Consider the following 23,538-nt stretch of genomic DNA (forward strand, 5'->3'; position numbering starts at 1 on the left):
GTCGATACGGAGAGTAGGAAAACAGCCGATGTAGTTAATTCATTGCCAAAACATCTGCGGCCCAATAAAATTTTTCAGAAAAAAAAATGATTCAAATAAACGAAACCGAGTTATTTGGGTACAGTTGCGTAGCCAGAAATTTACTGTGGGAGGGATTTTTGACAAATAATGATACTCTTTTTTTACTTGACACTGATGTAAACAACAATGTTATGTACATTCAATTTGAGTCGCAGCTCAAAAATAGCGGCGCAGCCGAGAATTTTTTCCTTTAAAAAGCGTTTTATACTGAAAATTTGTTCCTTAAATTGTGGAAAATATATTGGTATAATTTGCACAAAATAAAAAAAAATTAACAATTTTTTTGGTAACATCGCTGTTTCCTTGGACTAGCTTCACGGCTCCCCAGGGCCCGCCGACCACCGGTTGGGAGCCGGTGACAAATATAAAAATGTAGGGATGTTCAAAAATAAAAATTTCGAAAATCAAAACCAAAATTCACAAAATCGCAGATTTAAAAGAATCACCTTCCAAAACATGCTTAAATTGCTTTTAGATGATGAAAAATTTTTTTTTTGTTTATATTACACGGTGTGCCAGAAACCGTTATTAACAAAAAAAAAGTCCAACAAAATGGCACCCGTCATTCGAAAGATATACTATTGTAGCATCTTCTCTGAAATTTTGAAAATGTTTCATCGAGGGAAACTGAAGTTTTTGTCATTTGAACATATTGGGTTATTTCTATGAGATTTTCTTACATGAGTAAATATGTGCATACCGTGATTCTATGGCCATTTATGATTTCAATAAATATAGATTAGTTTTTCAAATAGTAATCAAAATGTATGATATTCAAGCATACTTTCTACAAGTTTGACGGCATTTCGTTTAGGTATTCACAAGTTACAGTTATTTGAATATTTTACTACATTTACCTAATATTTTACCTTTAATCCAATTTCTAACAAGCGAGAGCCAAGCCCGTCATCAGAACAAAAATATTAACCATTTTAGCAGTTGACATTGAACGTACACTCATTGCACAATTATGGGTCACTCAAGGAACAACCATTTCTTAATATGAATCGTTTTTCATACAAAAATAACACTTTCATAATTTTTATTTTATATTCTCATCATTGAAACCCCTCTTTATTGTTTTAAATAAAAATCTGCTTGTAAAATTCACTTTAGGCGGTGAAAATTACTAAAATGTTGGTGAATAATGAAAACCACAATAATGGGTCAAAATTGGCTGTGTAACAATTATGGGTCAATTTGTTGCCTATTATGGGTCACTTAAGAGAAATCGGCTCAAAAATAATGTTTTGTCTATTTTTTCAATGAATGATCACTTATTCTCGATAGATCAACTATCGCAGAATCTAAAACTGGTCTCAAACCTCTTAACGAAGCGTGTTTTCACGATTTGGAATCAATTTTTCAAAATTGGGTCAAAATCTCCAACACAACCACCGATAAACGCCTAAAAGTATGCAATGCCCATGTACGCAGAACTGTCAATATAATGCTGCACAAAAAAATTACCCATAATTGTGTGATTTTCGGTGTTCCTTGGTACAACAATGAGTCACTTAAATTTTGCCAGAAATAAGCTTTAATTGGCTGCAGTCACATGAATTTCTACATTTAGAACGTTAATTATACCTTTGTTCTGGTGACGATACCATTTCGCACATGAAAATCACTGAAGCTCGCTTTTACAGAGCTTACGAAAGCAGCGCACGCACTGTCCGATATTCACAATCGAAGCGTTTCTTTGACATCTAGTTTTGCGCCGACCAAAAAAATATTGAAAATATGTATGTTTTGATGTATAAGCCCGTGTGCGATACGTATAGTGACACAAAACAAATCAACTTATGTGCGAAAAATAATAATAGCTAACAAAAGCTTGCAATTAATTAGTATTTATCTATTAAAGTGGAAAGTGACTAATAATTGTGTGTGACCCATAATTGTGCAATGAGTGTACGTGATTGTTCAGCCTATTTGCGATAAATTTGAAACCATTATATTGATGGTTTTGATTATCAAACTGGTTTGAGGGTTTAAGAATCATAAATGGCCATTGAACCACGGTATGCACTTATTTACTTATATAAGAAAATCCCATAGAAATAACCCAAAAACTTCAGTTTCCCTCGATGAAACATGTTCAAAATTTCATGTTCAAAATTGCCATTTTGTTGGACATTTTTTTTTATTAATAACGGTTTCTGACACACCGTGATTAAGGCCGTTACAAATATTTATTTCACTTTTAGTCCCACCACTTTTTGGTAGGTCAAAGGAGGGGATAAAAATAATAAAACATTTAATCAGAAAAATATTTAAAACTCATCGGTTTTGTTAAAGAATTTTTGGCAAGACCCGATATTTTGATAAATATTTTTTAATCTGCCCCCTCAAAATGCAAAATCCAGCCAAAAAATGTTGTGGGGGGGGGGAAGGGGTGGAGACAAAAAGTCTAAATTAAATTTGTAACAGCCTAAAGTGTATTAGTGTATTCAGCTAATTCTACTCTTAAGGGCGGACGGGACGGTCGGGTAAATATCCGCCATTGCTCTGTTGCTACTAAGATGGTAATCTCAAATTCTACTTCATATTTTGCAACAAAAACCTATCATTGTGTATGCTCACTTGCACTGCACATGCTGATTGTTTTTCATCATCTTCAGTGCAATAGAACTCGAGATTACCATCTTCAAAATCGCGAGGCAAATTGTTAGAAAGAGAGGCAAGATAGGAAAAATAACACGGCGTCCCGTTTCACCTTAACGAAAAATGATATTTAGATCATAATCTAGGACTTTCCTGTCAGTTTTTGCTAATCGTTTCTGATGCGTTAAAACAATGACGAAAGTATTGCGCATTTTCCACCCCACTGGACCCCTTTCGCAGTTAGTATAAGTGCGGAATGAGCCATTTTACGAGACGTTTCGGATCAGCTGATCGCTCATTTCATGAATGAAAATTTGACAGGAGGTTGCGCCCAAGCCCGTGAGTGTTAATATCAATATCAACACTGTTGTCGTTTCGTAAAATAGACTATTGAGAATAAAATTGCGATATTGCATCGAATCGGTTCGGTATCTTCTGCGCACTTATTTATTCAGCACCTTGCGCGCAGAAGTCGGTAATTCGATGCAAAATCGCAGTTCCGCACTTATATTAACTGCGAAAAGGGTCTAGTGGGGTGGGAAATGCGCAATACGATAGGAGTTAGTGTATGATAGTACTGAGTTGAGTCACAAGCTCAGAAATTTAAACGTTGAACGAAACCACTATTCAACAGACACGCGGAGCATGAAATGCCGCACACTGGGGCAGGATTGAAAATACACGGAAAAAAACCTCTAGCTCGTTGAGATGTCGAGATCCACACTTGGTGTCTTCAGGGAAAATATTTCTATGAACCATGAGAAGTATAAATATTTATTGTTTCTAACATGTGGTCACTGTCACTGGTCATAGGTATTTTTCCCGTTTTCGTGCAAGAAGAGTGAAACTCAAAATAGAGGTTTTCAGAATCAAGCACGAAGTTGACATACAATTTGACGCAGAATTGTTTTACGATAGTGATATTAGTAAATAAAGTCGTCACGAAGCGTTTGTGACAGCATGAAGACGGGGAGATTGAAGTTTATTTATTTATTTGACGTCAATCATTCGTAGACCGTTAGTTACATAAGTAAGCTTAGTTGTACATTTTATATTGCACTATTCCACTTAACAATATTTATTAAGTTCCTTGGTTTTGAGTATCATAAAAGTATTTTTTTCAATTTTGTCCGCGTCATGGTAAGATCAATCCTTTCACAATGTTGATTATAAGTGGACATCATCTGATTTACTGGACCGAATTTAGCGTAATTACTACGGTGAAAATCTACAGCAAATTTCTACTACGCAGTTGGCGAGTTGGAGCATATAAATTTAATTTTGACAATATACTAGACGAATCAATGCGTTGAATGGCAACATCATTGATAAACGACACCATCGCACACTCTCGGCGCCTTTTCAATGTTTGGAGATTAATTAACAAGCAACGTGATTCATACGATGGCAGAAGCATTACAGACCAACCTAAGTTACGTTATGCATATAGTAAAAACTGACGTTGAATTGACTCTATACGTTCTTCATATTTTTTTAGTATAAGGCGACCAAACAACACAACAGTATTCTAAAATTGAACGTACATAAGAAACATAAAGTGTTTTGAGTGTATAAGGATCTTGAAAATGATAGCTAAAACGTTTTATAAAATTAAGCATGTTGCCTGCTCTATGAGTAATTGCATTATAATGATCCACAAATGTTAGTTTGGAGTCTAAAACAATCCCTAGATCTTTTATTTTCTCACAACGTGTAACATATTCGCTTCCTAATACTACTGGAAAACTTGGTGTGTTTTGTTTCCTACTGTAACTATAATATTACATTTTTTTACATTAAGCTCCAATAAACTTTTGCAGCACCACGTATGAAAAACTTTTATTTCATTCTGAAAAACTATGTAGTCATCGTCATTATTGATCTCCAAGAATAGCTTCATATCATCAGCGTATATAAGAATCCTCAATTTATTTAAAACAAAAGAAATGTCATTAACATATAAAATAAAAAGAAGAGGACCTAAATGTGAGCCTTGGGGTACTCCCGAAGTAACCTGAATTGGATTAGATTTTTGCTCTTTGAATTTTACTATTTGCTGACGATCAGTGAAATATGACTTAATCCAGGTAAGGAGACTTATCTCAATCCCCATTTTTTCAAGCTTGTGAATCAACATAGGAATGTCAAGTTTATCGAAGGCTTTACTAAAGTCAGTGTAGAGTGCCTCAACATGATTACCGTTATCCATTACATTCAATGAGTAATTTACAAATTCCAAAAGGTTGGTAGTAGTTGAACGACCTTTAAAAAAGCCGTGTTGAGAGTTTGTTTTCCGATTTTTTATTTGGGCAAACATAGTTTTATTAATGATTGATTCGAAAAGTTTTGGAATACATGAAATAATTGCAATGCCACGATAGTTGCGGACATCAGCTTTTTTGCCTGACTTATAAATTGGTATTAAGAAGGATTTTTTCCATTCCCTAGGAAAAACACCAGAATCGAGTGACATATTAAATAACCAAAACAAGGGAGTTGTGAGCTCGATTGCTAAATTTTTCATAAATACTGGTGGAATTCCATCTGGTCCTGGCCCTTTATTGCCGTCTAAATTCTTAAGACCTAGCAAAATGTCTTGAACATTAATATGGCTAACACCAACATCTCTCGAAAATTTAGGAAAATGTGAAAAATACGCGAAATCACGATCATTGTCTGAGAAAATCGAATACGTTTCTTGGAAAAAAATTGCAAAAAGATTGCAAATTTCTTCAGAATTATTTCCTTCTTTTTCATCTAATGTCATTTTTGATGGAAAGCTGCATGATTTTAGTTTAGTCTTGACGTAATTGAAGAAGTTCTTAGGACATGATTTGATTTCATTTTCTGTTTTTAGATTGTACTCAGTAAAGGCTGTCGAAATAGCAACATTAAGTTGATCACATATATCCAAATATTTCACCAAATTGGCATGATTTTCATTAATTCTGTAAGCTTTATGTGCTTTTTGCTTACGATTTTTAAGATTAATGATTTGCCTATTAAACCAAATGGGATTCTTCGAATCGAAACTTCTACGCTTCCTAATAACCGGGATTTCTTCCTGAATAATTTCCCGTAACAGCTTATAAAAAACTTCAACAGCAGTTTCAATATTCTGTTGATTTTTCAAGACAGATTGCCAATTTGCCCTATTTAGTTTTTGTCTGATATTAGAATAATTTGCTCTGCTGTAATCGAAAACATTTTCGTAAACACTTTCATCGGGAAAGTGATTTTTATGCAGAAACACAGAAAACTCGATTGCTGTATGAAAAGCCTCGTTTTTCCACAAAGGCACTAACGACTCATTAACGCAAAAGTCTTCATGAATGTTTGTCAATAAAAAATCTAGATAACAATTTCGCCTGTTTTTAACATGATTGATTTGATTAAGACCTAGGCATGCAAACTTCTCAAAAATGAATTGTAATGTTTCATTCTCCCCTATGACTGGTAAAAGGATACTCTCATTTTCGAAATCTGGAATGAAATCGACACTGTTCTGATTAAAATCACCGTAAAGGTGTACTTTATATTCGGGAGGTAGTTTAGATAGGATTTCTTCCGCTGCATGGAAGAAGACTTCGTATGTAGATTTACAAGCTTGATCTGGGGGAAAGTAAACTGTTGCAAAAATATGAATATCACCATTAAAATTCGCTTTAACCCACACATGTTCGAATTCTCTGAATTTGGGTGAGATAATGATTTCGGAATTAAAATGGGAGGAGATAGCAACGAGTACTCCTCCACCCGATTTTTTCTGTGTCAAGTTTAAATCACGATCACTACGGAAAACATTATAGTTACTACCAAAAATTTCTTCACTTTTAACGCTGTCATTCCAACTTGTTTCGGTTCCTAAAATAACCGAAAATGAGGAGCTTAAAATATTTTTATGAAGTAAAAAAAGGTGAAAGGTCCTTGAAATATTCACATACTTTGTATTGCAAGCTATTGATAGAATCGAAAACTAAGCTGAATCCAAAACGAAAATATGCAGAACCTTGGAAATATAAAAAAATGAAAAAAATCTCGAAGTTTTATGAGGATACCAAAAATTACAATCGTGGAACATCCGAAGATTTTGGAATATTTTTAATAACAAATTTTGACAGAGGAAAAGCCACTTTGAGTGACTTTTATTTAGAAGTCTTCATAAAAAAGGCAAGACTTTGAAAGAAAATAGAAAAGGCTGTAAAGCGGTACTAGTGTTACGAAACAAAAACAGGGTAAATGATGTTTCGTGTTTTGAATAGAAAAAGTTTTTTTTTGTTTTGGCTCAAAAGCCTGCGGCGCAGAAATGTTCACGGAGCACAGTTTGGGAAACACTGATTTACTCGATTAGTTCTCACGTTGTGCAGTATTTTTCGTTTTATTAAATTTTGTATGGGAGCCACCTTCACGGACAGAAATGTTGTCTGTTCAATATAACTTTTTCTATAGTTCTCTCAAGCTTCGAAGATATTCTTGGTATAAGTGCTTCAAATGGTTGATTGACAATGATTTGATGCGCACACTAAGCATAAATTTCGTTTGAATCAATATCATTGTACACTAATCATCAAATGCTCAAGTCAAGCATATATGTCATTAAATAAACCATGCTTGAGCCCGTGTTGACCGAGCCTCCTGACTGCTGTCTTCTCAGCCTTTGGTTAGCAGCTAGTGGGAGCAGCGGCGGTAGTCCATCAAAGTGGCTACGACGATGTTGTCGTATTGCCTTGATGAACGATATCCAAATAAAAAATTGTGCTGCTAGACCAGCTCTGCAAGAGAGTCCCGGATTAATTCAGTCTACGGTACAGCACGCATGGTAATATTGACAATGTTCCACTACAATTAACAGAATTTTGCATTCGGTTGAAAATCGTTGGTGCAGTTCTTACTTTTTCCATGGATTCGGTCGTAACTAAAACAAAATTTATTTCAGTGTATAGATATTTAGATACACGGTGAAAATTCTGCACGCTCGATTGAAGGGAAAAAATCTCTTAACTTTTCAACATCCCATTCAACCCGATCTGAAATGTTTTTACTTTGAATTCTCAATGCTGCCAATGTTGACTTGGGGACCAAAACAAACAAACCAGAGAAATCAACTGAAAATCACTTGGATTGGCACTAATGTACAAAGCAGCACAGAGAACAGACATTTAAGCTCGAACAAAAATACGTCGAAATCGTGTGTAAAGGATTTAAGTGAACCTCAACGCCACCAACGGAGACTGCCCCAAGGGCGTAGCCAGAGGGGGGCAGGGGGGGGCCGTGGCCCCCCCCTGACCGAGCAACTATATTCTAACTTAACCGAAAAACTTAGATGATCAGAGCTGTTTTTGACAAAATTCTCCTGCATCCTCAGCAATTCCTTCGGAAATACCTGGAGGAATTCCTTCGAAAATACCTGGAGGAATTCCTTCGGAAATTCCTTGAGCAGTTCCTTAGGAAAATCTTGGATGAATACCTTCAGAGATTCCTGGAGGAAATCTTTCAGAAATCCATAGAGAAATTCGTGAGGAAATCCTTAGGTGAATTCCTTACGAAATTCCAGGTCAAAAAAATTCCAAACTTATTGGAGGAATGCTTTGGGAAATTCCTGGAGGAATTCCTTCGGAAAGTCGTGGAGGATTTTTTTCGGAAATACTTTTTAGATTTTTTCGGGAATTCCTGGAGGAATTCCTTCGGAAATTCCTAACGGAATTCCTTCGGAAATTCCAGGAGGAATTCCTTCGGAAATTCCTGGAGGAATTCTTTCAGAAATTTCGGGAGGAATTCCTTCGGAAATTGCTGGACGAATTCCTTTGGAATTCGAGGAGGAATTCCTTTAGGAATTCCTGGAGGAATTCTTTCGGAAATTCCGGGAGGAATTCCTTCGGAAATTGCTGGACGAATTTCATTGGAAATTCCAGGAGCAATTCTTTCGGAAATTCCTGCAATAATTTCTTCGGCAATTACTGGAGAAATTTCTTCGGAAATTGCTGGACGAATTCTTTTGGAAATTCCTGGAGAAATTTCTTCGGAAATTTTTGGAGGAATTCCTTCAGAAATTCCTGGAGATTTTTTTTCGGAAATTCTTTTAAAAATCTTTTAAGAATCTTTTTAGATTTTTTTTTGGAAATTCCTGGAGGAATACCGTCGGAAATTCCTAGCAGAATTCCCTCGGAAAATCCTGAAGGAATTCCATCGGAAATTGCTGGACGAATTCCATTGGAAATTCCTGGAGGAATTCCTTCCAAAATTCTTGGAGGAATCCCTTCGCAAAATCCTGGAAGAATTCCTTCGGAAATTTCTGGAGAAATTCCATCGGAAATTCCTGAAGGACTTCGTTCGGAAATTACTGGAGGAATTCCATCGAAAATTGCTTGGCGAGGTCCTTCGAAAAATCTTGGATGAATACTTTCGGAAATTTCTGGAGGAATTCTTTCGGAAATTCCGGGAGGCTTTCCTTCGGAAATTGCTGGACGAATTCCTTTGGAGATTCCTGGAGGAATTCATTCGGAAATTCCAGAAGGAATTTCTTTAGGAATTCCTTGAGGAATTCTTTCGGAAATTCCGGGACGAATTGCTTCGGAAATTCTTGCTTCCTTAAAAAAAATCCAGAAGGAATTCCTTCCAAAATTCTTGGAGGAATCCCTTCGCAAATTCCTAGAAGAATTCTTTCGGAAATTCCTGAAGGAATTCCTTCGGAAATTTCTGGAGGAATTCCTTCGGAAATTCCTTGGGGAGTTCCCTCGAAAAATCTTGGATGAATACCTCCGGAAATTTCTGGAGGAATTCTTTCAGAAATCTATAGAGAAATTCCTTGGATGAATTCCTTAGGACATTGCTGGAAAAAAAACATTCTAAACTTCTTAGAGGAATGCTTTTTATGATTCCTGGAGGAATTCCTTAGGAAATTACTGGACGAATTCCTTTGGAAATTCTAGGAGGAATTTCTTCGGAAATTACTGGACGAATTCCTTCGGAAATTCCTGGAGGTATTCTTTCGGAAATTCCTGGAGAAATTTTTTCGGAAAGTCTTTTTGGATTTTATTTTTTGGAAATTCCAAGAGGAATTCCCTTGAAAATTCCAAGAGGAATTCCTTTACAAATTCCGTTAGGAATTCCTTCAAAAACTCCTGGAGGATTTCTTTCGGAAATTCCGGGAGGAATTTCTTCGGAAATTGCTGTACGAATTTGTTTGAAGATTCATGGAGGAATTCCTTTGGAAATTCTTCGGAAATTCTTAGGAAAATTTCTTCGGAAATTCCTGGAGAAATCCCTCCGGAATCTCTTGGATGCATTCCTTCTGAAATTCGTGGAGCAATTATATCGGAAATTCCTGGAGGAATTCCTTCGGAAATTCCTGGAGAAACTCTTTTGGAAATTCCTGAAGGATTTTTTTTTGGAAATTCCAGGAAGAATTCCTTCAGAAATTCTAAGAGAAATTCTTTCGGAAATTCGAAAGGAATTTTTCCATGAAATTCCGGTGCAATTCCGCCAGGAATTTTGCGAAGGAATTCCTTCAGGATTTTCCGAATGAATTCCTTCATAGATTTCCGAGAGAATTCCTCCAGAAATTTGCGTGGCAATTCCTTCAGGAATTTCCGAGGGAAATCCTCCAGGAACTTCCGGAAAAAATCCTCCAGGAAATTTCGGAAAAATTCCTCCATTATCCATTACTCCAGGAATTTCCGAAGGAACTCTTCCAGGAATTTTCAAGGGAATTCCTCTTGGAATTTTCTAAGGATTTCCTCCTGGAATTTCCGAAGGAATTCCTTCATGAATGTCCGAAGAAATCCCTCCATGAATTTTCGAAGGAATTCCTCCATGAATTGCCGAACAAATTCCTCCAGGAATTTTGCCAAGGAATTTCTAAAGGATTTTCCGAAGGAATGCCTGCATGAATTTCCGAAGGAATTCCTCCAGAAATTTTCCGACAGAACTCCTCTACGAATTTCCGAAGAAATTCCTCGAGGAATTTCCGGAGGAATTCCTCCAAGAATTTCCGAATAAATTCTTCTAGGAATTTTCAAAGGAATTCCTCTTGGAATTTTTGAAAGATGTCCTCTTGGAATTTCCGAAGGAATTCCTCCATGAATTTCCGAATGAATTCCTCCAGGAATTTTGCGAAGGAATTTCTAAAGAATTTTCCGAAGGAATTCCTACATGAATTTCCAAAGGAATTCCTCCAGAAATTTTCCGACGGAATCCCTCCACGAGTTTTCGAAGAAATGAATTAACTACATCGGCTGTTTTACTACTCTCCGCATCGACCAATGTGGCGCTAGCTTCTATGCGCGAAAAATCGCTAAAAGTAAATCGCAAAAATATTGTATGGCGAATACCATCTAAAGGCAAATTCTTCAAAGTGGAACACATTATTCGAAAAAATATTTGGTAGTTGTTGTGCATAATGGTGACCACTATTAAGCCTACCAAATTTTTTTTTCGGGAAAAGCTTTGTATTTCAAGTAATTTAAGTTTAGATGCATTTCGCCATACAAAATTAAATTGATTTACTCCTGCTGATCAACTGTGGCTGCGCGCAAAGCGGGTAGTCCATTCCTCGAGGAATTTCCGGAGGAATTCCTCCAGGAAATACCGAAGGAATTCCTCCAGGAATTTCGCGAAGGAAATCCTAAAGCATTTTCCGAAGCAGTTCCTTCATGAATTTCCAAAGGAATTGTTCCAGAAATTTTCCGAAAGAATTCATTCACGAATTTCTGAAGAAATTCCTCCACGAATTTTCGAAGGAATTCCTCCAGGAATTTCCTGAGAAATTCCTCCATGAATTTCCTGAGAAATTCCCCCATGAATTTCCGGATGAATTTCTTCAGTAATTTCCGGAGGAAATCCTCCAGGAATTTCCGAAGCAGATCCTCGAGGAATTTTCAAAGAAATTGCTTCTGCAATTTCCGAAGGAATTCCTCCTGGAATTTCCGAAGGAATTCCTTCATAAATTTCCGAAGGAATTCCTACAGGAATTTTCGAAGGAAATCTTCCAGCAATTTCCGAAGGAATTCCTCCTGGAATTTCCGAGGGAATTCCTGCAGTAATTTCCGGTGGAATTCCTCCAGGGATTTTCAAAGGAATTTCACCTGGAATTTTCAACGGATTTCCTACCGGAACTTCCGAAGGAATTCTTTCAAGAATGTCCGAAGGAATTCCACCAGGAATTTTCGAAAGAATTTCTCCAGGAATTCCTTCACGAATTTCCGAAGGAGTTCCTCCATAAATTTCAGAAGGAATTCCTCCAGGACTTTTGCGAAGGAATCGCTCAAGGATTTTCTGAAGGAATTCTTCCATGAATTTCCGAAGGAATTCCTCCAGAAATTTCAGGAAGGAATTTCTCCAGGTATTTCCGAAGGAATTACTCCAGGAATTTCCGAATGAAATCCTCCACGAATTCTCGAAGGAATTCCTCCATGAGTTTCCGGAGGAGTTTGTCCAGGAATTTCCGTAGGAATTCCTCCAGGAATTTTCAAAGGAATTTCTCCTGGAATTTTCAAATGATTTTCTCCTGAATTTCCGAAGGAATTCCTCTACGAATTTCCAAAGAAATCCCTTCCGGAATTTCCAAAGAAATTTCTTATGGATTTGCCTTGAAATACCTCCAAAAATTTCCGAATGAATTCCTTAAAAAAATGTTGACGTTTGACGGTTGTCCTCAAAAAATGTCCTTAGGATTTTCTCACATAATCCCCAAACGTGTTTCTGAAGGAATGTTTGAAGAAGTTTCTCAAGTTTTCGTAAGACACAATACATTTTTGAAGGAATTTCTTGAGGAATTTCCGATGAAACTTCTCAAGGATCGCTGGAATTCCTTGAGGAATTTCGTAAAGATTTATAAAAAAAACGAAAAAATCCTCAACGAACTTATCAAATAATTTCTCACGAAATTTCCGAAGGTATTCCATAAAACATTTAAGACATATGTCAAAAAAAAATTCCAAACGAACTCCTTTAACAATTTCCGAATTTTTCTTATCAAGGCATTTTTAAAGGAATTCTTCAAAGAATTTCCGAATCAGTTCCTCTAGGAAATAAAAAAATCACAAAAAGCATTTTTTCAGGAATTTCCGAAATATATTTTCAAGGAAGTTTTAAATTTTTTTTAAGAAATTCCTTATGGAATTTCAGAAGGGATATCTCATGAGACTTTTAGTGGATTTTTTTCAATATTTTCGAAAGAATTGCTTCAGGAATTTGGGAAGGAATTCTCACAGAAATTTCCGGATGAATTCCTCCAAGAATTTTTGAAGGTATTCCTCAAGGAATTTTCGGAAGAATTCCTCACGAAAACTCCGAAGGAGTTCCTCAAGGAATATTCTAAATCTATTTCAAAGAAATTCCTCAAGGAATTCCCGAAGAATCTTCTTAAGGAAATCGTAGAAGAACTCTCGAAGGAATGTCTTATGGAATATCTCAAGGAGCTTTAGAAATGAAGGAATTCCTCAAGAAATTTCTGAAGAACTTGTCAAGGAATTTCCGGTGGAATTCCTCAAGGATTTTCGAAATAAATTCCTGAAATTATTTTTTAATTGATTCCTTTGAAAATTTCCGAATGCATTCCTCTAGCAACTTCCAAAGATATTCCTCCAGGAATTTCCGAAGGAATTCCTTTAGAAATTTTCAAAGATTTTTTTCCGGAAATTCCGAAGGAATTCATTAAAGTATTTTTCGAAGAAATTTCTCCAAAAATTTCTTAGGGTATTCCTCAAGGAAAGGAATCTTAGTTTGATTGGAATTTTTGAAAGAATTTCCGGAGATTCTTAAAGTATTTTCTGGAGCTTCTCAAACGGATTTCTGGTGGAATTAAGAATGATATTTGTAAAGAATTACTATGGAAATTCTCAAAAGAATGCATGGTGAAATTCATAATAAAACTTCTGGAGAAATTATTGAAGAAATTTCTGAAGGTATTCCCAACGGAATTACTGCAAGTTTTCCGAAGGTAATTTCTGCTGGAATATCTACGTTAAAATAACCTGGAAAAATATTAAAGAAATTTCTAGAGAAACTGCTTGATAAATTCAAATTTATGATGGCATTTGTTAAGAAATTCCTGAAGCAATATCTTGAGGAATTCCTCAGGATTATAATCATATATGATTCTTCCATTGAACCATTCTTGATAATCACCCTTATTTCATACTTCACTTTTATTTTATTTTTTTTTTAATAATGAAATATTTGAACTCCTTGTTACTGCAAAGTGGTTTTCAGTGTAAGGGTGCTCGCCCCTCCCTGGCCGAAAAGCTGGCTACGCCCTTGGACTGCCCCACATATAAAGTCGATTTGACCCCACGATGGCAGTGTTCATCGTTAAAATACACTAGCCCACAGAACGACACGAGCGCCAAACGGCCAAAAACGGCGAACACAGGAAACAAAAATGACAACACGACAATGTAAGTGATGGGACGCTAGCGCCACGCAACGGGAGCATAACCACATACTCTGATATGACCGTCACAAAGTTTTCCACAAGGCAGAAAGCAAAGATAGACGTCTGTTCTCTGTGAAAGCAGTACGATCCGAAGTGAAAAGCTATTGATTTGAGAGTGGCATAAAAGTAAATATGTTTGACAGGTGGCAGATTTTTTTTCACATTGATTCATGTGAAGTGGTGTAGTGGTAAGATAGAAGGACGTGTCTCCAAAGGCCCTGGTATCAAATCTGGATCTAGGACGCACTTTTTTATTTTTTGGTTTTGAAATCAAAACATTATCAACAATGAATGGAATAACAGCTTTGCGCGCACCCATAGCACAGAGAACAGACGAACATGCTCGAACAAAATTGCTTGAAAATCTTGTGTAAAGAAAAAACAAGCTCAGTAGCGACATCGACGGTGACTTTCCCACTCAAAAACTTGTTTCGACACCATGATGGCGCTTTCTGAAGAAATATTTCACTAGCGCACCTTTAAATTTTCCTACTCAGATTCTGAGCTATATTTGCTTAAATAACAAGATGTTTATGATTATTTCACTAATCCAGCAACAAAATTTGAGCAACCCATTGAAAATTAGTTTCATTATTTTCAATAAGAAACAAGTTGAACAAGAATTCAATTATTGTTTTCCAAGTAAAATCAACACATTCTCTTGGTGGAACTATACTAGGGTGCACACTTGGTGACACTAGTGCCAAAAAGTAAAACAACGGCAAATTTGTACCCCGATTCGAAATTTGACAGCGCCGCGTAACGGCCACATTCCCAGTTATTTCAAAATAACCGTTGCATTGCTTTACACAATAGCACTACATGAGCTTGGACGTCTGTTCTCTGTGCCCATAGTTGATCAGCTGAAGCACAGAGAACAGACATCCAAGTCCAGTTCTGAAACTGTGTAAGGAATTTAACGGACATTTGAAATCGGCAACACAAGTGGCAATAGCGTGGCGCTGCAATCGGTTAATTTCCCATACTAATTGAATTCACCACTTGAAATGTTTCAATTCACCACTGACTGTGGCAATATGGTGTTTGGTGGCGTTAGTGTTGTCATCGTGTATTGGTTTGCAACCTTACTCAAGTAAAGATTCAAATCCTTACACAACTTTCCGAATGAAATTTGTTCTAGCCTGGATGTCTGTTCTCTGTGGCTGAAGTAAATCAATTTAATTTTGTATGGCGAAAAGCATCTAAACTTGAATTACTTGAAATAGAAAGCTTTTCCCGAAAAAATATTTGGTAGGCTTTATAGTGGTCACCATTGTGTACAACCGCTACCAAATATTTTTTCGAATAATGTGTTCCACTTCGAGAAATTTGCCTCTAGGTGCTATTCGCCATACAATATTTTTGCGATTTTCGATTTTTCGCGCATAGAAGCTAGCGCCACATTGGACGATGGGGAGAGTAGGAAAACGAGGAAAACAGCCGATGCAGTTAAGGTGATACGGGACACCGTGTTAACTTTACTATCTTCCATCTCTTTCATCATTGTTATCCTCGAAACTTTGACGATGCAAATCTCAAGTTGCAGTGGGCCGATCTTACTGAAAACTTACACATGTAAGCATACTAACGATCGAATTTACAGCCCATTCCATGTAGTAGAGCTCGAGATTTACATCTTCAGAGTTTGAGAGCAATGATTGATGATTCTGATGACGCCCCGTAAAGCCTTAATTCATTGTAGTGAAGCTCTATTAATATTGAAGAGGCATTGGATGTTCTTTTCCAAATGATATTGAATTGATCTTGAATTAATTAAACAGTTGTACCAATCTCGACTGAGCTCACAACTATCAACATTCGACAAAAAATATGCTGCTACCAGGCGTTCCAGATATCGATGGCAACGACATTTATCTTTGTCTTTGTCTGCCCGGTCGCACCACGGTTTCACTCCGGACATGGTCCGATGGCATTAGTGTGAATGTTGCCATACATTATTAGTCCATGACGAAACGAAAACAGTGTTGATGTTGATAATCATTTACAACCACTTGTTAGAGCCCGGACACTTGTCGAATTTTCATTCATGGTATGAGCGATCTCCTGATCCGAATTGGCTCGTATGACTCATCTATGCGAGAATGCATAACCCGATCGGGCCCCGGCGTTGTTGGTGAGAATAGCCCCTGTGCAAGTCGTAAAGATTGATTGTTGATGTTTTTTGATGATAAAGATTGATCTGAACGTAGCCACTATTCGAACAAGGCAAGATATTTTTCTACCATATATGGTATTTGGTGGTATAAATATCAGAACAATTTGGTCATTTCGGGGAATTCCCGACTGCTTTAGACTGTGAGTGTACGAGGAGAGGATCCAAAATTGCGATTATCAATGTTGGTCGAGCCCCCAGTTCGGTGCGGGTTAAACTCTCTCTCTCTCTCTCTCTCTCTCTCTCGTTGTGTCTCATCGGAGCTGCTGTGTGCAGCGATTTTTGAGTTTTACTTCTCTGTGAATCGCTCCTGGATTGCTCGAATATGAATTTCGGTTTGGCGCGTGATTGAATCAGTTTTGTGGAGATTGTTGCGAAAAACAGTCGTTTGTGGCATAGTAGGGGCAAAACAGGTTAGATTGACCATTCGGGCGGTTTGCAGTTCGTGAGTAATTTATCAGCCCATCTCGATGCGTGGGGAATCCCTCGCATAAATGACAGTTTAAACGACACTGACTGTGAAAAGTTACGGACAGCAATCGGACCAGAAACTTCTTGAGAGGATTCGCTTCCAGGAAACTGGACTTATAGCGGTAAGATAATATAATATTACATAATGTAAGCGAAAACAATATTTAGGTCCTAGCTGTCCTGGCAAACGTCATATTAATGAAATGATAATTCTCAATGTTTCTACATATTTAGTTGATTTTCGTAACTTTTCCTTCGTACAAAGACTGCTACTCTGAAGACGAACTGAGCAGTGCAAAAGTTATGCTGATCGGTTTATCCGTTCGCGAGGGAAATCAACATCATTTTCGTGTAAAGGCTACCGTGACTACCGTGTTAGCGCGTGGCCACGATCAATTATGGCAGGAATGATTTCGTATGGCGAATCGCATCTTTACTCAACTGTCTAGAAATGGAATTTTATTACCGGAACAATATTTGGTAGGCATCATGTAGGCCATTATTGTTCACATTTATTATTAGTCAACTTAAACGCAGCCAGTTAGCATTCGCTCATATTCTTTTTCGCATTTGTTCAATGATTGTATTGAAACATATAGTATTAGGAATAAGACGAAATACATCGATTCACCTTATGCTTTTTATTCTTAGATTCTTTGTGGAGTTGAAACAGCCTGGAGCAGTGAGTTCACCACCACTATCAAGTAGGAATAGCACACTGAACGTGAGTATTGCTCAATGATGTCATAGATATATTTAAATTAAGCAGTTTGAAACCCATTCTGTGTTAGCCGTTCGTGGTCTTCCGGTAATTCAAATAGGGTTGGAGCTTTGCTCTTTCTTTTCGGGCAATATTGAAACCCATTATTACTTTAACTCTCTAATGCCCAACCCCGGCTATAGACGGGGTATAGTTTGAGCATTTTCTATGTTTTCTTTCATGGGCAATCAAAACTTTAATATTTTTGGCTGATATTTGGGACTTTTCTGCATATTTCGAAATAGTTGTTGGTGCCTTTTGAAACGTATTTACATTTTCTAAAACAATTAAAAAATTAATGGTTTGGTCACCTTTCAGGTGTCATTGTTTCTTTTATATTGAATCGCAACAGTTACCATATTTTAATTTTTTCCTCAATCATTCTACATATTATATTGCAAGACTTAAGGATAGTTGATTACACTTTAAAATTATTTGCCTTAAAATTACACGGAAAATATTTTTTTTCTTGAAAGAAATCTATATATATATATAAAAATGAGTTTAAGGACAGACTTGTTAGAATCCCAAAATGGGCGCCACAATGGCCAACTTTGGCACCTACTCACGATTTTGAGGGCACAAATCTCTTCGCAAACAAAACCAGCGCATCTGAGCTTCTCATTTTAAGCTTATTACAAGTAATTATTCCAGAATAATTAAATGCACTGTTGTTTGAAGCTTGCTTCTTGAGATTTGTGCGTCTGAATATCTGATGCACTGTTGAAGCGGCATTTCAAGACGTTTGTCCTTAAAATACCGACTGTTGTCGAATAACCGGGGTAAACTTTTAATTCAATAAACTGGTCACCCTATACCAGGGGTTCCCAACCTTTTTGAGGTGGTGACCCCCTCTAAAAATTGTCAAAACATCTGCGGCCCAATAAAACTGTTCAGAAAAAAAGTGATTTAAATAAACTAAACCGAGTTATTTGGGTACAGTTGCGTAGCCAGAAATTTACTGTGGGAGGGATTTTCGACAAACAATGATACTTTCATTTTACTTGACACTGATGTAAACAACAATGTTATGTACATTCAATTTGAGTCGCAGCTCAAAAATAGCGGCGCAGCCGAGAATTTTTTCCTTTAACAAGCGTTTTATACTGAAAATTTGTTCCTTAAATTGTGGAAAATATATTGTTATAATTTGCACAAAATAGAATAAAAATTTAACAATTTTTTTGGTAACATCGCTGTCTCCCTGGACTAGCTTCACGGCTCTCCATGGGGCCGCCGATCACCGGTTGGGAACCCGTGCCCTACACCACCATGCTCATTGAAATTTGACAACTCTATTTTTGTTTATGTTTTGATTTCCGGATTTGTTATCAAACATTATTTCAACAGATATTGCGGTGGTGCGAATAAAAAGCTCGTTCTTTCTATGATTGTTGCCATCCTCAGTTCATTCCGGTTGGTCTCCAGGCGGTTTGGATGTCGAATAGCACCAACTCAGAACCTCCGTAAATATTGCTGGTTGCTTTCAAACATGGATTTTTGATGCACTTCGTTTATTACACTATTTTTGTGCTCGGGCACGGTTGCCGACATAACTTTCAAAAATTCCACCTTTCACAAACTTTTTCCATGAATATAAACGCACAAACCTGCATAACTGGCCACCCGATAACAACTTTGGTGAGAAAAAAGAGAGAAAGTCGAATCGAAGAGTTGTCAGATGGATGAGAATCAAAACAAAAGCGAGGAAGAATCAGGCGAATCACACGCCACGTGCTAATCTGTGACATTTCTCAACGTCAAAATACTGTCAGACAGGCCGGTTGCACTTATCGTCACACTTCTCAACCATCACACTTTCATACTGTGCAGTTCGATTTGGTGTGAACAGTAGTGCAATAGCTTTGCTTCCTTGTAGTTTACCTTGGCATTTAGAAGGTGATACCTTCCGGAAATCTGTCAGTTTTTTGATGACATAAATCAAATCGTTCACTGGCGTGGACAAAATGATCTAGTACTCCACATCAATTTGATAACGTAAAAGAACGGTAAGAACGACATCGCTTTGAATTTTGATTTATTGCTTATTTTATGTTATAAATAGGGTATTTTAACAGTTTTTTTTCAGTAAGTTAAAATATCAGTGTACTGAAAAATCACTAATTTTGCATAAACATGCTCACTCCGGCTGTACGCATGATTTAAAGTCGAAAAATCCATATGTCATCGCTTTAAATCTTATTTTATTGATCAAAGTGTGAAAAAAATGCGCTCTCAAAAAAAAAAACTAGGAAGTGCCTTTTGCTTAATAGCGCAGACAGACGTTCTAGCTCGAACAAATTTATTCAAATTTTCTATGTAAATTTTCACTAGCGACACCTAGGTAACCGATTGCCACAGTGAAGTCGCGTGCAATTGACAGTTTGAGAAACCACGTGCTTCCGGCCGCCTGCTCACCACCCAATTCACCACCCACCGAAAAATAAAATCAAAACAAACACTGTCAAAATCATTCCTACATTTGCGTCACATTCGCAAAGATTTCCCAATGCAAGTGAAGTTAATCCAAATGCAGTTTTATTCAAGCAAATCTATGTAAAATAAAAGTAATAAAGTGTAAAATATTTAACAAGAGTCCTGCGCTAATTTGTGCAAAAGATTTTAGACATTAAATAAAAGTCATTCTCTCTGCACAAATTATGTGGAAACATTATTAGCGTGCAACACGTGCGGTCTTTTCCCGCCATCCGGCTGGAAGACGACCGTGGTGACAGTTGTTGGTCGCAACGCACATGTGCGGCAGCGATTGAATATGAACGTCACTAACGCCATCTGTTCGCTGATTGCCACTTGGCAATTTGTGGCGGCCATGTTTTTAACACAAGCTGCTGAGTCAAACTTGAACGTCTGTCTGCGTTAATAGCTTTGGGTAGACGCATCTATTTTAAAATCTTTAAAATAAAAGTTGTTCTTGAAACCTGTCCGGTTTAGAAATCGGTGGAAAAACGGCCGAGAAATGCCTTGTCAAAGTTGGACTTCCGACTTTTTCTGGACCCTTGGTGGTTTAGGAGTTAAAGCACAGGTCGTACGGCGAAAGTTTCACGCATTCGATGTATTCGTTCAATACATGACCTTCATGCCTAATTTCACCTTCTATAAATTTTCGCACTTTTTCGTAACCTAACGAATACTATTATATCTATTTATTTATTTATTTATTTATTTTATTCGTGGAACACCATAGTATTCGTAATAAGTTGGATATTTGAAAACGGCATCATATTTTCTAATGTTTTGAAATTAGTCTATGGTTTTGTGCTTATTTGCTTCTTTGGCAAAGTTGAATCGCGTCAGGACTGATATTGATGACCAACGCGCTTGTTTGTTGACACCCGCAATAGGGGGTAGTCAAGGTCACGGCATTCAATTTCACAAGGCAGGCTAGTTACCTATGTAAACATCAATTTTGGACGGAAACATGTGACGTCGCATAGTGGAAAAAAACAGTGCAAACCGACACTAAATTCTGTATATCATGATCGCATCCAGTTTTTCTTATGAACAAAATGGTTTTAGACGTAAAATTGCTTGAGGAATCGAATGCTAGTGGTTAAACAGACCACACGAATCATTATCCTGCTCATTTTGCCCAGTTTTTATTGACTTTTTTATGAAACTAGCGCTAAAACACTTACGAAACATGAATGCGGTTTGCCTTGAAAGACTTTTCTGAAGTATTGAGATGTAGAGAATCGATTGAATGTGATTGCAGTGACCGCGGCGTGAATGTATTTATGTTCATTTTACCCTAATTCCCCATATATATTGAGTTTTGAATGAAATTGGCTATTTAACTCACAAGAAACTTAAGGATGGTATACTTTGAAGGGTTTTTTTTAGTGCATTAGGATACAAGGAATCGATTAGAGAAGTGATTGCAGTGACCGCGTGAATGTTATTATGCTCATTTTACCCTAATTCGCCACATATATTGAGTTTTGTATGAAATTAGCTCAATAACCCACAAGAAACTTATAGGTTGTTTGCTTAGAAATGTTTATTTGGAGGATTAAGATACAAGGAATATATTAGAAGTGATTGTAGTGACCGCGTTAATGTAATTATGCTCGTTTCACCCTAGTTCCCCATATATATATATATAGAGTTTTGAATGAAATTAGCTATATTACTCACTAGCAGTGTACGCAGAATACGGCACCGCAAGCGAAAAATAAGCAACAAAGAAGGCGCGGCAACAACTTAAGGGTGGTATGCTATGAAGGGTTTCTTCAGTGGATTAGGATACAAGGAACTGATTAGAAGTGATTGCAGTGACAGCGCGAATATGATTATGTTCATTTTACCCTAATTGCTTACATATATTGAGTTGTGTATGAAATTGGCTCTATAACTCACAAGAAACTTATGGGTGGTATGTTAAGTATTTATTTGGAGAATTGAGATATCAGGAATATATTGGAAATGATTGTAGTAACCGCGTGAATGTAACTATGCTCGTTTCACCCTAATTCCCCACATATATTGTGAACAAGAAACTTAAAGGTGATATGCTATGAAGAGTTTCTTTAGTGGATTATGATAGACGGAATCGATCAAAAATTATTGCGATGACCTCGTGAACATGATTATGCTCATTTCAACCTAATTCCCCACATATATTGAGTTATGTTCAAGCTATATAATTCATAAGAAACTTATGGGTGGTATGCTAAAAAGTGTTTATTTGAAGGGTTAAGATACAAGGAATCGATTAGAAGTGATTGCAGTAACCGCGTTATTGTTATTGTTACAGTGACAATGTTATTATGCTGCAATTACATTCACGTGGTCACTGCAATCATTTTTAATGGATTCCTTGTATTGTACTTACTTGATACTTGATGGGCTACAGCTCGTAATCCTCTAAATAAACACTTCTTAGCATACCGCCCATAAGTTTCTTATGAATTATATAGCTTATTTCGTACTGAACTCAATATATGCGAGCAGTTAGGGTAAAATAAGCATAATCACACTCGCCCAATCACTGCAATTACTTCTAATCGGTTATTTGTATCATAATCCACTAAGGAAACCCTTCATAGCATACCGCCCTTAAGTTTCTTGTGAGTTAGGGCTCATTCAAATATTACGTAACGCAAAATTTGTCAATTTTAAACTCCCTCCCTCCCCGACGTAACAACTTTTGTATGGACAATTTTGAAATTTTGTATGAAGCGTAACACAGCGCTAGACCCCCTCCCTCCCCCCTTTGCGCTACGTAATATTTGAACGAGCCCTTATATAGCTAATTTCATTCAAAACACAATATATGTGGGGAATTAGGCTAAAATGAGCATAATAACATTCGCGCGGTCACTGCAGTCACTTCCAATCAGTTCCTTGTATCCTAATCCACTGAAGAAACCCTTCACCACCCTTAAGTTTCTTGTGAGTAATATAGCTAATTTCATTCGAAACTCAATATATATGAGGAATTTAGGCGAAACGAGCATAATTACATTAACGTGGTCACTACAATTGTGATACCTTATGTTAGAGTTTACTTTAAATGATGAAAATTACTTTGTTGTGTTTTCCGTGTTTGATTACGTCTAGGATCTGTCACATGTATAAATGTTGTTTATTGTTGTCTACAGTGTGAATGATTGTATGTAGTAAATAAGTATTGTTAATAAAGTGTATACAAATAATGAATACAGTTGTTTAACAATTATTGCATAGAGAGATTATCACAACAATCACTTGTAATATATTCCTAGTATCTTAATCCTCCAAATAAATATTTCTTAACATATTACCCATAAGTTTCTTGTGAGTTATAGAGCTAATGTCATACAAAACTCAATATATGTGGAGAATTAGGGTAAAATGAGCATAATCACATTCACGTGGCAATAATTTGTAATCAATTCCGTGTATCATAATCCATTAACCTTTTATAAGGCCGAGAAAACCAGGCACGGAATCAACTCGTACTACATTCAATGTCCGCACTGAACGCATGAAAATTCTGCTCTTTTGATTTAC

At 36.8% G+C, this 23,538-nt stretch overlaps 3 protein-coding genes across 9 annotated transcripts in view; all 3 read left to right on the forward strand.

Moving 5' to 3' along the window:
• LOC134284947 (melanoma-associated antigen E1-like) overlaps positions 1 to 23,538 on the forward strand; it is a 169,491-nt gene that overhangs the window by 128,907 nt on the left and 17,046 nt on the right. The gene's annotated exons all lie outside the window — the stretch shown is intronic.
• LOC109398858 (ankyrin-1) overlaps positions 1 to 23,538 on the forward strand; it is a 193,405-nt gene that overhangs the window by 126,366 nt on the left and 43,501 nt on the right. For 5 of the 7 annotated variants that reach the window (XR_009996024.1, XM_062844568.1, XM_062844566.1 and 2 more), the window contains exons 2-3: positions 14,992 to 16,888; positions 17,418 to 17,490. The gene's annotated coding sequence lies outside the window, so the exon portion shown is untranslated. The remainder of the gene's footprint in view (positions 1 to 14,991; positions 16,889 to 17,417; positions 17,491 to 23,538) is intronic. The other 2 variants (XM_062844567.1, XM_029854995.2) reach the window with 2 other exon arrangements.
• Positions 1 to 23,538, forward strand: part of LOC115256758 (uncharacterized) — a 398,127-nt gene that overhangs the window by 101,150 nt on the left and 273,439 nt on the right. The window lies entirely within an intron of this gene.

This window comes from Aedes albopictus, chromosome 1 (assembly GCF_035046485.1).
Source record: "Aedes albopictus strain Foshan chromosome 1, AalbF5, whole genome shotgun sequence".
Taxonomy (NCBI): Eukaryota; Metazoa; Arthropoda; class Insecta; order Diptera; family Culicidae; genus Aedes; species Aedes albopictus.